At 43.7% G+C, this 15195-nt stretch overlaps 1 pseudogene across 1 annotated transcript; it reads left to right on the top strand.

Annotated features, from left to right (window-relative positions):
- Positions 1-12970: 12970 nt before the first annotated feature.
- Positions 12971-14366, top strand: LOC308233546 (centrosomal protein of 83 kDa-like; annotated as a pseudogene). Its single transcript has 2 exons — positions 12971-13264; positions 13467-14366. The product of its transcript is annotated as a centrosomal protein of 83 kDa-like (transcript).
- Positions 14367-15195: the final 829 nt, after the last annotated feature.

Below are 15195 nucleotides of genomic sequence, written 5' to 3'. Positions count from 1 at the left end.
AGCCCATAAGGCGGTCAATTATGACAAACTTAATGAAATCACTCAAGACCCTGATGAAAACCCAGCTCTCCTCCTCTCCTACCGCACAGAGGCCTTACACAAATTTACCACCTTAGAACCCACCTCCCCAGAGGGAGCCCTTCTTCTGAACATCTATTTTATATCCCAATTAGCCCCCGACATACACCATAAACTTCAAAAAGTAGAAATAGGTCCACAAACACCTCAAAAAGACCCTGTTAACCTGGCCTTTAAGGTCTTTAATAATAGAAACGAGGAGACCCAAATCAAAAAACAAAGGTGAGAGCAGGCCAAGACTGAGGCCTAGACGAATGTCTTTCAGCTCCTAGCCACCACTCTCACGAACCCCAAATGATGTGCCATTCCTCCAACCTAGGGTTAAGTCAGGGGCTAAACCTCCTCTGGGCCCATGCTTCAAATGCAACAATGAAGGACACTGGACCAAGTCCTGCTCAAACCCGAGACACCCACCTGGACCCTGCCCATGGTGCAGAAGGGAATGCCACTGGAAATCAGACTGCAATCTGGCCCCTCCAGGTTGGACATCAGCCAGCCCAGCAAGGTCGCCCTCTGGAACCGGTTTGGAGCTCCCAGACCTCCTAGGACTGGCCACCGAAGACTGAGGCCCCAACAAGGCCCCACAGATTTACAGCACCAAGACAGAGACTCCGGTAACGATGTAGGGGCAGGTAAGTCAATCTCAATTTTAATTGAAACTGGGGCCAATTATTCTGCCCTCCCTGAATTCACTGGGACCCTTGTCTCCTCCTCAGTCTCTATTATGGGGTTGACGGATTAGTCTCACAGCCATTAGCCACCTCACTTCTACACTGCATCTTACTAAATACCCCATGAACTCTTTTCTCATTCTACCTCGGTGCCTGACCAGGGCTAAAGTACATCCTCTCATAAAACCCAGTTGTCCCAAATGACAGTCACCTACCTCAGTTTCCCTCTCACCCCACTAAGCTGCACCATTCCTTAGACTGTAAATGCCTTATCTCCATGACTGTCCCGTCCTCTGAACAAGAAATACTCTCCTTTCTCAGGCTTGCTGGGTACTCTTGCCTCTGAGTTCCCAACTTCAGTCTTCTCACAAAGCTCCTCTATGAAATGACATGGCAAAGGGACCCCCCCCTCACTGAGCCATTAGACCCTTTAATGATCTAAAAACTGCTCTCACCTCAATGCCTTCTCACTCCCCCTCCGCTCCCCCCCCGCCCCCCGCCACTTCCCAAAGAACAACTCTACTGCAAAATTATGAACGCTCACTTAACAGTTTGGCTACTATCAGAAGCTGAACTCATTATTAGCCAAACCTTAGCATGTTATCTCTAAGGAAAAATGTGGCGGTTTTAAATCCCAACAGCTTGAGGCCTGGGAACAGGCTGCAGGGCCTGCTCCCTCCTCCCCATGCCTTTTCTCCAGCCTCATATTGTGAGAATAAACAAGTCATCTTTTCTGTCAAAGAACAGTTTAGACAGCTGCCATTTTGGACTGCGTGAATTGGCAGCAGCCAGCCATGTTGGCCGCATGGCTTGCAGCTCCCCTGGGGGCTGCCATCTTGAAACAGCAAAGGCCAACCCCTCCCTTTGAATTAGCCAATCGTGAAAGACTGTGTGCCTGAGCTCCAATCAAGAGCAAAGGACAGGTCACGTGCGTAAGGGATTATAAAGCCGAGCAGACTGCCTGCTTGGTGTGCATGCCCTTCCAGACCATGTGTGTGCACCCTTCTACGTAGAAGTAAATATGTTTGCCTTGCTGCCTGGCTCCCGAGTGTTTTGTATTCTACCAGAATCCCTGACTTGGGGGGCTTGCCTTATTTCTAACAATATGCCTACACATAATTTTCCAAAGTCTTTGGTAACTTAAAGGCTTTGGAGCATTGCTGGGTTAGATGATAAACATCTAAATATTTTAAAATAGCATAAAATATTGACTGCTAGACACATTTTAATTCACCTGCTATTAGTGTTTATTACAGAAGGTCTCTTGTACTTTGTTGAATGTATATTTTCTAGAAAGTAAGAGTGTGTTATTTGTGAATGGGTAGAAAGTTTTTGTTGTCCAGTGAGTCAGGACCTGCTCACCTCTGACGTCCAAAGAGACCCCTTCTCTCCTAGCAAGCTAAAGTAGCCCCCCACAGGCTCTCTCCTGTTGCTTGAGTCCTTATATCTGAGCCTAGACTTTATTTATTATCACTGCTAATTCACAGTCCTTGACACTATCATTGAAAGCATCAACAGGTCTTCCTGCTTGGTATTTAGGAACTTCTCTCCCCTTTTCTAGCCTTCTTTAAAGTCATACACTGCAAAGGACTCCGAGTCAGGAATTATCACATAGTAAAGGGAAAAAACAAAGCAGACCAGGAGGCCAAGGCAGCGGCTCAGAGGAAGCCTCCGTCTCCCCAACTCTTAGCTCTACCCCATAAAACACCCAAATATACTCCAGAGGAACTCAGGCCCTAAAAGCTCTTGGGGCTATGCAGGAAGATCCATAGTTAAAATTTCAGGGAAAATATATCCTTCCCCAGGGACAGGCCCGTGATATCTTACCGGCTATTCACAATTCCCTACGTATAGAATACATTTACAACTCCTAAAGCCCCTCATCACATGTCCTAGCCTAGCCTTCCTACTGCAAGACATCACCAAAACCTGATCTACTTGTTACTCAGTATGTCCCCAAGGACAGGTGAGATTAGACCTCCTTTCCCAACTAATCAGGCAAGGGGCCAAATCCCTGGACAAGCCGTAACCGGTTTGGCTCAGTGGATAGAGCGTCGGCCTGCGGACTGAAGGGTCCCGTGTTGGATTCCGGTCAAGGGCATGTACCTTGGTTGCAGGCACATCCCCAGTGGGAGATGTGCAGGAGGCAGCTGATAGATGTTTCTCTCCCATCGATGTTTCTAACTTTCTATCCTTCTCCCTTCCTCTCTGTAAAATATCAATAAAATATATATTTTTTTAAAAAAAATCCCTGGACAAGACTGGCAACTGACTTCACTCACATGTTTCCTATTAAAAAACAAAACAAAAACACACCAAATATCCCTTGACCCTCATAGATAGCTTCTCAGGCTGGGTAGAAGCATTCCCCGCTGCGTCTGAAAAGTCCATCGAGGTCACACAAGCTTCTATTCAGAATATCATTCCCAGATCCGGCCTCCGCACCTCATTACAATCAGATGACGGACCTGCTTTCATATCTCAAATAACTCAACAGGTCTCCTCCACTCTGAACATCCTGTGGAACTTACACCCCCGCCCCTCCCAACCAGCCCCAATCTTCAGGCAAAGTAGAAAAGGCAAATTCATTAATTAAATCCCACCTAACTAAATTAACTCTCCAAACTAAAGAACCTTAAACTACTCTCCTACTGCTAGCCTTTATGCACATCAGGGCAATCCCCCCATGCACCCTCCTTTCTTAGTCCCGTTGAACTAAGTATGGTTACAAACACTGCTCTACAGTGTACTGTTCTTTAGCAGTGATTCCCAAGTTTGGTTAAACACTGTTCTCCACTGTTTCCTGATGTCAGTCAGTGATTTCATGGGTTCTCAAAAACGTTTACCCGTTTATCCCGTTTCCAGCCCGGATTGAGGGTTTGATCCCCAGTAGGAGGCCTGCAGGAGGCAGCTGGTCAGGATGTTTCTCTCCAGGATGTTTCTCTCTAGATCCCTCTCCCTTCCTCTCATTCTTTCTAAAAAAATCAATGAAAACATATTTTAAAAGTAAGTAGATGTTTTCCAGGTTTTAAATGAATTTAAACACAAAAATGTTGCAGGAGAGCTTGAATTAGAACCCACTTATATGTCCAATTTGTGTCCGTTTGCCTCTGCAAAGGGATAAACTGCTTCCAATTACTCGTATCCCTCAGTTGTGCTGAAACACACACACACAGCCCCCAAAATCAAAAGAGGTGTATAAGCACCCCAAAGAGTGGCTTATACCACTGGCTGCAGAATGCAGAGCCGGACCAACGCCTGCTCACTGCGGCCACGCTCCAGGAGCGAGCTCAGGGATGCCTGGCCCGAGGGTTGCCCTGCCACCTGGCAGGGCCCGTGGCCAGCACGGCACCTCCAGCATCTGCCAGAAGCCTCAGGACCTGCCCGGCCCGCTGCCTCCACCCGAGCCACGCACGGCCCTGCCTGGGCCCAGCGACTACAGGGCCCAGCGACTAGCGGGGACTCCTAAGCCCCATACTAAGGGGCCGCGGGGAAGACGCAGCGGGGGGCCAAGGGGAGCCAGGTGGTGGCATCACCAGGGGGTGGAACTGCTTCGCGATGGGGGAGGGGACCGCCATCCCGCCGAGAAACAAAGGCAGCCTCTAGGTTTCCCAGAGGCCATCCTGCCTTCCCTGCCTCTTCCGGGGTGGGGTGGGAGCTGTGCTGCACGCAGTGCCCCGCAGCAGCCCCGCTCCGCCTGGTTGCCCCTCCCTCACTCACCTGTCCCCGGGCCCGCAGGTCAGCCCGGGCACAGCTCCCAGGAGGCCGCTAGGATGGCCAGAGGGGCCGCACAGCCCCGCCCACGGACATAGGGTGGCTGGCAGCACTGCTCAGGCCCTGGTACTCCTGGGCACCCCGCCGGGCCGGCCCTGCTCCCTCCTGTGCACCCCACACCCAGCCCGCCAGGCCCCAGGCCCAGCTCCGCCTATTTTCATGTATTTTAAAACGAAGATTGGGTGAAGATTATCATTTAAACAGGGAAGCAAAAATAATTCACATCAGGTATCTACAATGCATGACTCCATTTTCTAGACTCTATAAATAGTCAGTATTATGGGTAATACCTTAATTCTATTTGGCCTTTGTTAATTACATATATGTCATTTTTATTTTCCACATTTACCCCCCAAAATTTACTTATTTATTTATTGCTTCTAATAAAATGCTGGTGGTTTCTGCTGGGATAGAAATTAGCTCACAATGAGGAGGCTTTTATAAGCTAAGTAGAGGCCCGGTGCACGAAATTCGTGCACGGGGGAGAGGGGTGTCCCTCAGCCCAGCCTGCACCCTCTCCAATCTGGGACCCCGGTGGGGATCGGGCCTAAACGGGCAGTCGGACATCCCTCTCACAATCCAGGACTGCTGGCTCCCAACTGCTCACCTGCCTGCCTTCCTGATTGCCCCTAACTGCTTCTGCCTGCCAGCCTGATCACCCCCTAACCACTCCCCTGCCAGCCTGATTGATGTCTAACTGCTCCCCTGCCAGCCTGTTTGCCCCTAACTGCCCTCCCCTGCAGGCCTGGTCACCCCTAACTGCCCTCCCCTGCAGGCCTGGTACCTCCCAACTGCTCTCCCCTGCAGGCCTAGGTGCCTCCCAACTGCCTTCCACTGCAGGCCTGGTCACCCCCAACTTCCCTCCTCTGCCGGCTTGGTCACCCCTAACTGCCGTCCCCTGCAGGCTTCATTGCCCCCAACTGCCCTCCCTTGCAGGCCTGGTCGCTCCCAACTGCCCTCCCCTGCTGGCCATCTTGTGGTGGCCATCTTGTGTCCACATGGGGGCAGGATCTTTGACCACATGGGGGCAGCCATCTTGTGTGTTGGAGTGATGGTCAATCTGCATATTACTCTTTTATTAGATAGGATAGAGGCCTGGTGCACAGGTGGGGGCCAGCTGGTTTGCCCTGAAGGATGTCCTGGATCAGGGTGGGGGTTACCTTGGGGCGTGAGGCAGCCTGGGCGAGTGGCCTGTGGTGGTTTGCAGGCTGGCCATGCCCCCTGGCGACCCAAGTGGAGGCCCTGGTATCTGGGGTTTATTTATCTTCTACAATTGAAATTTTGTAGCCCAGAGTGGAGCCAAGCCTTCTGCTTGCTCCATGGCGGCAGCCATTTTTGGGGGGATTTATGTATCTTCTATAATTAAAACTTTGTAGCCTTAAGCGGAGGCCTGGGCTGACCAGGGTGTGTGGAAAGCTTGGCTTCCTCCATCACTGGGGGAAACCCTAGCCTCCTGCTCTTTCTAGCTCCGTGTCTACTGCCATTTCTGTTTGGTTTTATGTATCTTCTATCATTGAAACTTTGTAGCCTTGAGTGGAGGCCTAGGCCGGCAAGGGCAGGCAGAAAGCTTGGCTTCCTCCATCGCCGGGGAAATCCAAGCCTCCCTCCTGCTCTCTGTGGTCGTAGCCATCTTGGTTTGGTTTATTTGCATATTCTCTCCTGATTGGCTGGTGGGCATGGCTTGTGGGTGTAGTGGAGTGATGGTTAATTTGCATATTACTCTTTTATTAGATAGGATGCTCCCACCCTGTGGTAATATGGAGGTATGGCACAGCTAAATCTTTAGAAACCATTAGCAAATTTGTAAGCCTATGCTGCCAACTGGTGGTGTTATTGAGATATGGCAGGGGTAAACCTTTAGAAACCTTAGTTTAACACATCAGCCAGTACTTTTTTTGCCATTTACTTATTTTTGCTTGTTTAAAATACATTTTTTATTAGAAGTTAAAATCGCTTTTTCTGACAAGTATAGGACAATGCACAGAATTGTATAATTATTTAAAAAGTAAACAAAGAATGTTATATTTTTCTAGTAAAATAAAATAGTCAATAATTTACCCTAAAAAAAAAATCTAGGTTAAGATAGTATGTAAGACAAATTGTACTGGGCCTTTAGCAAACAGAGTATTCTCAGGCTATACAATCAGAGTATAGTAAACAATGTTTCTAAGTCCCTTTCCCAAGGCTAGCTTTAATCTTTACAGCAAATCTTCACACACACACACAAATGAGTCAAGCATACTTTTGAATACTGAAGCAGAAATCCTCAATAATATATTATCAAATAGACTTTGGCAGAGTATTAAGAGGATAATAAATAATGGGCCCTTGGTAAGCATGCCGCTAAGAATCTGATTTACCACTATCTTTCCAAGTACCTCAGCTTCTTCATTTACAAAAGAAATACAGAGAATCATGTAACTAGTGAGCTCAACTGAGTGATCAGTGAAGTAAAGGTCTACTAAGAGAGATTTACTGTGTGGGTGTGGGTTGGGTTTGTGTATGGGTGGGGGAGGTGTGGGCGTATGTGTGAGAGAGAGAGTTGAAAGAACTTATAGTATATAAAGTATTTTGTACCCCTTTTAACAATATTTTCACATAGGCTTATCTTTTATAAAGTTTATTTGAAACAACTATCATTTCTTTGTATGGATGCACCTTTTTAAAAAATATGATTTGATTGATTTCAGATAGGAAGGAAGAGGGAGAGATTGAAACATCAATGATGAGAGAGAATCATTGATCGGCTGCCTCCTGCAGCCCCCCTACTCAGGATCAAGCCTGACCTGGAATTGAACTGTGACCTCCTTTTTCATAGGTTGGCGCTCAACCACTGAGCCACACTGGCTGAGCAGGATGCACCATTTTTGACATAACTAATCATTTATTGTTAGGCATCTAAGTTTCTCTTTTTATTACTAGAAAATATGTTACATTCCTGCCTAATTCTTTACCTACATTTCTGATATCTCCTTAGGACCAATTTATAGAAGTAGAATTATTATATCAACTATTGCAACATTTAAAATTTTTTTTTACTATTGACACTATTACAGATATCCCCCCAGTTACCCCTATCTTGCCCCCCTCCACCCAGCCCCTGCCACTCCACCCTGGCCTTCACCACATTGTTGTCTGTGTCCATAGGCTATGCATATATGTTCTTTAGCAAATCTCTTCTAGACACCACCCCCCATACCTCTCCTCAATGAGATCTATGGGTCTGTTCCATGTATGCCAAGCACAGCAAACTCAAACGCTAACATGGGCCAAATAAACAAGGTTTAAGTTTATGTAGGCCACAAAAAAAAACAACACAAAATGCTTCAATTTTCATAGAAACAGTTTATTTTGATAGAGACATGCTGAATACAAAGGGCTGAAATAAATGAGTAATCCTTAACATAAAAAAATAGAACAGGCGTGCATGTGAATAGCCAAGCCTTATACAGCACCACTGCCTGTGACTGCTGGAGAAGCAGCCAGCACCTGCAACTGCACAAGAAGCAGCCACCCTAAGACGGCCCCCCCAGGAGCACCACAACCCATGACCACGTGAGAAGCAGCCACCCCACTACCACACGAGGAGCAGCTGCTCTGCGACCCCCTCAAGGAGCAGCCACCCCACACCACATGAGGAGCGACCGCCACATGAGCAGCTGCCACCCTGTGACCGCGTGAAGAGTGGCTACACTGTGACTGCCTGAAGAGCAGCCACCACCCACAACCACCTGAGGAGCAGATGCTGACCAAGACCACCTGAGGAACAGCCACTGCCCATGAACACATGACCCGCCACCAAGCCCACTGCTGCAGCCATAGGCCCCACGCAACTCAACACCTAGATCCTTTGGTGAGAGCAAAAATGGGAACACAGAAGAACAACGCCCAAAGGAAAGAAAAAGAGGAATTGCCAGAAAAGGAATTAATTGAAACAGAGGCATGCAATATGTCAGAAAAAGAATTCGAATTAAGGGTCATACATTTCATAAATTGGATGGATGAGAAAATCAACAACCTATTGAATCAGGAGGAAATAAAGAGTGATATAGCTACAATAAAAAACAATATGGAAGCTTTCAACAGTAGACTAGGTGAAGAAGAGGACTGAATTAGCAAATTAGAAGACAGGGAGGCAAAACACAACCAATCTGAACTGCAATTGGAGAAAAAAATCAAAAGACAGGAGGAGAGCCTGAGGGAGCTTTGGGACAACATAACATGAAGCAACCTGTGTATATTAGGGGTGCCAGAACAATAAGAAGAAGAGCAAGCTTTAGAAAACCTATTGGAAGAAATAATGTCAGAAAACTTCCCTGACTTGGGGAAGAAAAAAGTCACACAAGCACAGAGAGTCCCAAACAAGATGAACTCCAAAAGACCCACAAACAAGATGAACTCCAAAAGACATGTCATAATAACAATGGCAAATGTTAATGACAAAGAGAGAATCTTTAAGGCTACAAGAGAGAGACATAAAGTTACCTACAAGGGATCTCCCATTAGATTTTCAAATGATTTCTCAACAGAAACACATCAGACAAGAAAGGAATGGAAGGCCAAAACCGGTTTGGCTCAGTGGATAGAGCGGCAGCCTGCGGACTGAAGGGTCCCGGGTTTGATTCCGGTCAAGGGCATGTACCTTGGTTGCGGGCACATCCCCAGTGGGAGGTGTGCAGGAAGCAGTTGATCGATGTTTCTCTCTCATCGATGTTTCTAGCTCTCTATCCCTCTCCGTTCCTCTCTGTAAAATATCAATAAAATATATTTAAAAGAAAAAAAAAAGAAAGGAATGGAAGGAATTATACAAAGTGATGCAAAGCAAGGGACTGAATCCAAGAATACTCTATCCAGCAAGGCTATCATTCAAAATTGAAGGGGAAATCAGGAGCTTCATAGACAAACAAAACAAAACAAAACAAAACTAAGGTAGTTTATCACTACCATGCCAACAATGCAAGAAATGCTAAAGGGACTGTTGTAAAAACACGAAATAAAAAGGCAAGAAAGAACACAGGCACAAAAAATAAAAATGGCTAGAAACAGGTACCTTTCAATAATAACTTTAAATGTCAATGGCCTAAATGCTTCAATTAAAAGACATTCAGTGACTGAATGGATAAGAAAATATGACCCATATATCTGCTGTCTACAAGATACTCATCTCAGAACAAGAGACTCACACAGACTGAAAGTGAAGGGATGGAAAAATATCTTTCAGGCAAATAGAAATGAAAATAAAAAGCTGGGGTAGCAATAGTTATATCTGACTAATTAGACCTCAGAGTGAAGGCCATAACAAGAGATAAGGAAGGCCATTTCATAATACTAAAGGGATTGATACAACAAGAGGATATAACTCTGGTAAACATATATGCGCCCAATGCAGGAACAACCAAATACATAAAAAAAAAAAACTGCTGGAGGATATAAAGGAAGAGATAGACAGCAATGTAATTATACTAGGGGGCTTTAATACCCCACTGGATAAATTCTCTAGATAAAAAATCAGCAAAGAAACAGCAATCCTAAATGACTCACTAGATCAGATGGACTTAATCGACATCTTCAGAACATTTCACCCCAAAGCTACAGAATATACATTCTTCTGAAGTGCACATGGGACATTTTCAAAAATAGACCACATATTGGGTCACAGGCAAAATCTCTCCAAATTTAAGAGGATAGATATCATATCAAGCATCAACTACAATAAAAATAATTCAAACACTTGGAGGCTGAATAGCATGCTATTAAACAATGATTAGGTTACCAAAGAGATTAAAGAAGAAATTAAAAACATCCTGGAAACGAATGACAATGAAAACACAACAATCCAAAACCTATAGGACACAGTGACAGCAGTCTTGAGAGGGAAGTTCATAGCATTACAGGCCTACCTCAAAAAAACAAGAAAACTGGTAATAAATTATCTAACTCTACAACTTAAAGAATTAGAAAGAGAGCAACAAGAAAAGCCCAGAGTGAGCAGAAGGAAGGAGATAATAAAGATTAAAGTAGAAATAAATGACATAGCCGAAACCGGTTTGGCTCAGTGGATAGAGCGTCAGCCTGTGGACTGAAGGGTCCCAGGTTCGATTCCAGTCAAAGGCCTGTACCTTGGTTGCGGGCACATCCCCAGTGGGGGATGTGCAGGAGGCGGCTGATCGATGTTTCTCTCTCATCGAAGTTTCTAACTCTCTATCCCTCTTCCTTCTATTCTGTAAAAAAATCAATAAAATATATTTTAAAAAAAGAAATAAATGATATAAAGACCCCCAAAACAAAACAAAACAAAACGATCAATGAAACCAAGAGCTGGTTCTTTGAAAGGATAAACAAGATTGATGATCCTCTTGCCAGGCTCACCAAGAAGCAAAGAGAGAGGACCCATATAAACAAAATCAGAAATTAAAGAGGCAAAATAACAACAGATCCAACAGAAATACAAAAGATTGTAAAAAAAAAAATACTATGAACAACTCTACTCCAACAAACTAAACAACTTAGAGGAAATGGACATATTCCTAGAAAAATGTGACCTTCCAAAAGTCAACCAGGAAGAATGAAAAAATCTCAACATGCTGAAAACTAAGGAGAAAATTGAAGCAGTCATCAAAAAGCTTCCAGCAAACAAACATCTGGGATGAGCTGCCGCTGTTCATTGCTGCTCTGGTTGCAGGTCAAGTGGGATTTCTTTTTCTTTTCTTTTTTTTTTAAATATATTTTTTATAGATTTTTTACAGAGAGGAACGGAGAGGGATAGAGAGTTAGAAACATCGATCAGCTGCCTCCTGCACACCTCCTACTGGGGATGTGCCCACAACCAAGGTACATGCCCTTGATCAGAATCGAACCTGGGACCTTTCAGTCTGCAGGCCGATGCTCTCTCCACTGAGCTAAACCAGTTAGGGCAAGTGAGATTTCTTAGAAGCTTAGGGGTGCCTGGCTGGTGTGGTTCAGTGGATGAGTATTGACTTATGAACCTGGAGGTTAAGGTTTGATTCCCAGTCATGACACATGCCCCGGTTGGTAGGCTGGATCCCCATTGTGGGGCAAGCAGGAAGCAGCCAATCAGTGATTCTCTTTCATCACTGTTGTTTCTATCTCTCTCTCATTCTCTCTTCCTCTCTGAAATAAATAGAAATATATTTTTGAATGTATGTTTTAAATCAATTACACTTAAAACAAAGTTTTAAAAAATGTTTAAAAATTGACACTTCCCCATTATTTTATTATTTTATCATGATTGTTCTTGAGCATATTTATACCTACTGTGTCAGTAAGTTGTAAATACAATACAATGTTTTGCTACTGAAATATCTTATCAGGCCCATGTTCAGTGCCATCATTTTGGCAATTTGAAACTGACAACGATGAGAGTATTTACACCAGGGAAATTGACAAAAACTACAAACCTTAACTTCACTTAATGTACTATTCTATGCTTTAACTAAAAGGAATGGTGGAGAATGTTAGTGCATTAAATTTATAAGTGTATCATGCAAGCAGGCTTTAAATTGTCCATAGGATAGAATTTGAGAAAGAGCAATTTTCCTTCCAGTATTCAAAACATATAGTTCCAAATGGCAAAGAAGACAGTTGAGTCCTTGAGGAATGAGTGAGGTGAAAACAGATGTCCTAGGTGCTGAAGTCTCCTCCTATTAGTTAAATCATAAATTCATTTTAAAAATTGGCAAAAGTTTCTGACCAGAAATTTAAACAAAATAGATAAAGACAGTGTAAATAAATGTACGAAAAAATGCTTACCATAAAAATTCCTTAGAAAAATGGATTTAAAACAAAACAAGTTAACACTAAACTCATTTCTGGGCCTACAATTTAAAAATATTAAACATTGGACAAAGGGCAGGACTTCCTGCTTCCCTAGCGCCAGGATCTAGCAACCCAGGTCACCTCTAGGGCTGGAGGGGCTGAGGGCAGTGGGCTGAGGTGGTGTCCCCACCTGAGGAGGTACAGGGCTGGCCCTGCACCCCTGAAAAGGCAGCCCCACTGCAGAGGATCAGGGCGGTGCTAGTTTTGTGTCTGCACCTTGCAAGGCTGTGTGTGAGTCTGGTGTAGTTTGGCCTCCCAAGATCTTGTCTTAGCAAGAAGGAAGTGGAAAATAATCTTGGAAAGAAAATGAAGACAATAAGCCGAAACCAGTTTGGCTCAGTGGATAGAGCGTTGGCCTGCGGATTGAAGGGTCCTAGGTTCGATTCCGGTCAAGGGCATGTACCTTGGTTGCGGGCACATCCCCAGTAGGGGGTGTGCAGGAGGCAGCTGATCGATGTTTCTCTCTCATCGATGTTTCTAACTCTCTATCCTTCTCCCTTCCTCTCTGTAAAAAATCAATAAAAATACATTTAAAAAAAAAAAGAAAAGAAAATGAAGACAATAAGAAAACCAGAACTTACTTTCACAAGGTTGTCAGCTTACTCACCAATATGAACACTCTTCCCACCACTTGTCCTCCTGGTGGAGATAGTGGGCTGACAGATTCTGACCCTGTGTTACAAGCAATGTTAATTGATGAAAGATAACGATGTGAACATCATAAAACTGTCACTATGAGAACTGAACACAACAGGTTGAAAGATGAGTACACAACGTCACAAAATAAACTCAAGTGCCTGCTAAATGAAAAGCAAACTAACCAGGAAAAATTCCAGCTGCTTTTTGAAGAACTAAGAGAGGAATTATTAGAGAAAACTAAAGACTTACTAGAAATAAAGCTGCAGGTATTAACTCCACAAAGCTTGGAATTGTTCAAAGCCCAAATACAATGAGAATTAGAAACTAAATGAGAGAGTGTTTTAGGAATGTGGATGAAGAAGTTGAAAGGTATAGAGCTGAATATAATAAACTTCTCAAATCAGAGTTCAAACACCAGAAAGAAGAATTTGCATGTGTTTTAAAATAAAAAATAAAAATATGAATCAGAGATTGCAATCAATACTGGAGAAAGATAAAGAAGAACTACATAATCAGCTGCTTAGTCTTGATCCCACAAGAGATAGCAAATGAGTGGAGCAACTTATTCGAGAAAATGTCCATTTGGTTCAGAAATTAAAAGAGTTAGAGGCTGAAGCAGCCGAATTAAGTGCTGTAAAAGAGAATTCTAGAGCTCAGATAGAAAATGTCCAAAGAATTCAGATGCAATAGTTGAGCTTCAAGCTGCAATCAGATCCCTGGAGGCTGAAAAACAGTCAAACTGCACGCTGAATGCTTGGAAAAAGAGCTACAATCAAGCAATGAACAAAATACTGTTTTAATCAGTAAATTACATAAAGCTGAACGGGAAATAAATGCATTGACCCGTAAAGGAACTTAAACAAACAAATTAGAAATAACAGACATCAAACTGGAAGCAGCAGGAGCTAAAGAGTGATCTAGAAAGGGAAAGAAATAAGATGCAAAGTGAACGGGTTACAGTCAGACAATGAAATTCTCAAGTCAGCTGTTGAACACCACAGAGTGCTCTTAGCAGATAAGGATCGTGAATTATTATGTAAAGTACAAGCTGCCAAGGAAGAAGGTTAACAAAAACTTGTGGTATTACAAGATGAACAGCTTGAACTTGAGAACAGATTGGTGGACTTAGAGAAAATGAAAGTGGAATATGCTTTGTGGAGGCAGTCTGAAAAAGATCAGTGTGAACAGAAATGGCGGGCTTCACAGATGGCAGAAGAGTTGGCCAGAAGAGAACTTCAAAGTGTTAGGTTAAAACTTGAACAACGCATTGTGAGTATTGAAAATGCAGAGAAAGAGAAAAATGAAAATTCTGACCTGAAACAGCAAATCAGTGGCTTGCAGATCCAAGTGACCTCACTTACACAGTGAATGAATTAATTGCTGAATTCAAACCAAATATGAAGGAAATGGTTAAAAATAAATGAATATATATATATATATATATATATATATATATATATATATAGCATCACATGTGCTGGCAGGGTTTTAGAAAAACTAGAATTTTCATTACTGTGGGTGGCTGGGAAGGAAAAGGGAACAACCATTTTAGATCACAGTTCTGCATGTCTTAAAAAGTAAAACACTCACCTATACTGAAACAATTACATAAGTAAAATATGCATCTATATACAGAACTAAACCCACTATTCCCAGAAAATTTATTTATAATACCCCAAACCTGGAAATAACAAAAACCATAGACAGATCATAGATAAAGTTATTACCCATAGAACACAATAATACTCAGGAATAAAAAATAATTAAAAATTTACATAATCATTAGTGTTCAATCTCAAAATAACTGTGTAGCATGAAGGAAACCGGTATTTGTTAAAGAGTACACAACTTACAGTGCTTACAAAATTATCAAAAATACTAGTGGCCCGGTGCATAGATTCGTGCACATTGAAAAGAAATTAATTAGAAAGTGGCTAGTGGGGCAGGACTGGGTGAGATGGGCTGGACATGCCCTGGGGCCAACTTCCCTTGGTCCCTTCCCAGCCAGCTGCACCTGGGCTGGCACTGTGGCTCGAAGGGGTCTGTGGAGTGAGTGGGATCCCTCTGGCATAGGTGGGGTCCCTCAGCCTGGCCTGTGGAGATCAGGTTGAAATCAGCTCTCTGACATCCTCTGAAGGCATTCTGCAAAGCTGAGGTCACTCAGCAGTTCCTGCATAGAGTGTCTGCCCCTGGTGGT

This window comes from Plecotus auritus (assembly GCF_963455305.1).
Source record: "Plecotus auritus genome assembly, chromosome: 9".
Lineage (NCBI taxonomy): Eukaryota > Metazoa > Chordata > Mammalia > Chiroptera > Vespertilionidae > Plecotus > Plecotus auritus.
The sequence above is the reverse complement of the archived record's forward strand: the minus strand, read 5'-3'. Positions and strand labels throughout refer to the sequence as shown.